Source organism: Esox lucius, chromosome 16, assembly GCF_011004845.1.
Source record: "Esox lucius isolate fEsoLuc1 chromosome 16, fEsoLuc1.pri, whole genome shotgun sequence".
NCBI lineage: Eukaryota > Metazoa > Chordata > Actinopteri > Esociformes > Esocidae > Esox > Esox lucius.
In genome coordinates, this window is record NC_047584.1 from 2503765 (window position 1) to 2506167 (window position 2403).

General features: G+C 37.7%; 1 long non-coding RNA gene across 1 annotated transcript; it reads left to right on the forward strand.

The window, feature by feature from the left end:
- Window positions 1-847: 847 nt before the first annotated feature.
- LOC105008129 lies at window positions 848-2059 on the forward strand. Its single transcript, XR_827612.3, has 3 exons — window positions 848-1178; window positions 1349-1452; window positions 1874-2059. It is a non-coding gene; the product is annotated as an uncharacterized LOC105008129 (long non-coding RNA).
- Window positions 2060-2403: the final 344 nt, after the last annotated feature.

Sequence of the window (2403 nt, forward strand, 5' to 3'; positions counted from 1 at the left end):
AAGTCAATTCTGTTTATATGCACTTTACAGACCAGGCTATGTGATTATGAGATTTAACCATCTTATATCGTATAACCAATAAAATGTTTAATATGAAGTTATGTTAATAAAATGTTACTTTTTCACATTTGCATTCAGATATTCAATTGAATGTTGATGTAGCTCTCTTTCCATATGGGTAAAAGTGATGGGGTAAATGAGGTTTAAAATACAGTTCAATAAAAGTGTTTATTAGTCATTCATATTTGACAAGTGTGAAAAAAGCATTCAACTGGGATTAAAAACAAGTCACCCAGTTCAAGGTGTCAACTAGTCACAATTAAACAGAGCTAGCAATTTACCTAGAAAGAGCTGATCTTACACAAAACCTAAAACAGTTATGCTGAACGTTTTAATAGTAGATGCACAATGATCAGATAAATACAACATCAAAATGGTGTTGCTGGGGTCAAACATTTCTTAGGAATACATGGAATAGCAAGGCCTATATTTTTGATACAGATTTGGCAAAATAAAACAACTTAATTTACATATAACACTAAGGTGGGTTGTTTTAAAGTGCCCATGTTATGAAAAAATCTATTTTTCTGGGTTTTGGGGTGTTCTTTTGTGTCTCTGGTGCTTCCACACGCATAAAAACTTTGAAAGAAAAACATCCATGCTGTTTTGAGTGAGATATGGGTTTCTGAATGTCCTCTGTTCTCAGTCTCTGGGTGAGCTGTTAGAAAACTCCTCGGACTGTGACGTCACCGTCCGAAAAAGTTGAATATTCCCACCCTCCACCCCCTCCCAACAGAGCATACCTAATGTCTCCACCGTCTATAGGCTCCACCCACCAGGTACAGCAGTAACTTCTTTTCTGATATCCTCCATGTTGTTCCTGATTCAGAAGCATCATGTCGAAGCACCACTTAAACTGTGCTGTTGTTGGCTGTAAAGAGGAGCACAAAACACTTCATCGCGTCCTAGCCGCAGAGGACAGAAGAGCGGCAAGGCTTGAATTCATTTTTGAAGGTAATGTCCCTGCTACAGTTGTCAAAAAAAATCGATTTGTGCTAACCACTTTGAGACGGGCTGTTTCTCCAACTTCGGTCAGTACAAGGCAGGATTAGCCAAGAAACATTTGCTAAGAGTGCGCAATTCCAACTTTGCGAGGAATACCTGCAGACGAGGGACATGTAAGTAGTTCTATACAATTAGCTGTCTTTATTTTGCAATTCTACACGAACTAACCAAGAAATGTTTTGGCAAACTAACATTTTAGCTAGCTAGTGTTTTGCCATAGTACAAGGTAACGCTAACCTCTAGCCATGCTACTACTACGCTCTCCCCGCTACCATAGTAACAGTTAGAGTGGGCGTGGGCAAAGGAAGCAGCAGCTAATGAATATGCAATGAGCAGCAGAAAACAGAAAACTTTGAAAGGGACTGAAACAGAGGGTAAAAGAGGGAGGTAAGAATCTTTTCCTACAAGTTATTTCCAGCAAACAACTTCAGAAACATGTTTAATGGAACTTATAGACCTATTTTAACTTGTTGAAAAGCAGTCATAATATGGGCGCTTTAAACCATCTTAAGTTCTTTCACTGCTTACAAGCTCTATAACCCAGTTTATTCCTCATGTCCTCACTGCATATTGTATAGTACCTAACACTTTCATTTGTCCCCATTTTTGTAAGAAAAAAAACTTAAACTGACTAATTACCTTTTTAAATAAAAATGTAACTACAATTTTGATATTTTTATTAAGGGTCTTGAATTGTAGTTTTCTAATTTGATCTCTTAAGAGTTGGCATTTTGTTTGCAACCAACATCCATTCATATTAAACACATCAAATAATTTTCTGTATTCCCTCTCTTAACATGATGTACAGATCAGCTGCATCAAGTGGATCTGCTGGAGCATCCAATCCTTTCTCCTCCATTAGGGGACAACACAGTTCAAAAACAGTTTTGTTACACGGAGACTGGCCTTTAGGAGTACACTGACAACTGGTTTCAGTCTATCCTCAGCACTGTGCAACTCTGGAAATTAGTAAATCACAAATGGCCGACCCGACGCCGCATCATCACTTGATCATGGTCTGAAACTAAGCCGCAAAAGAATGGCATTTTCACCAAACAGCACGGGCACACAGAACAATGCTGCACAGATACCGTAATACTTAACTAATACTTTATGTCAGTGCATACAGTAACTGTATCCTAACAGGAGGCTCTGAATGAAAATCTCGAATGTTCACTGTACATGAACAGAAAACTAGAGATGGATCTAGTTTCTCAAAATAAAAGTGCCAGACAGTAAGTGTATCTTAACAGGGGGATAGTGAGTTTTACATCAGATATGAATACAAATTACTTCCTTCACATTTTTATGCCATTTTATTTTTACTTATTCAATTTC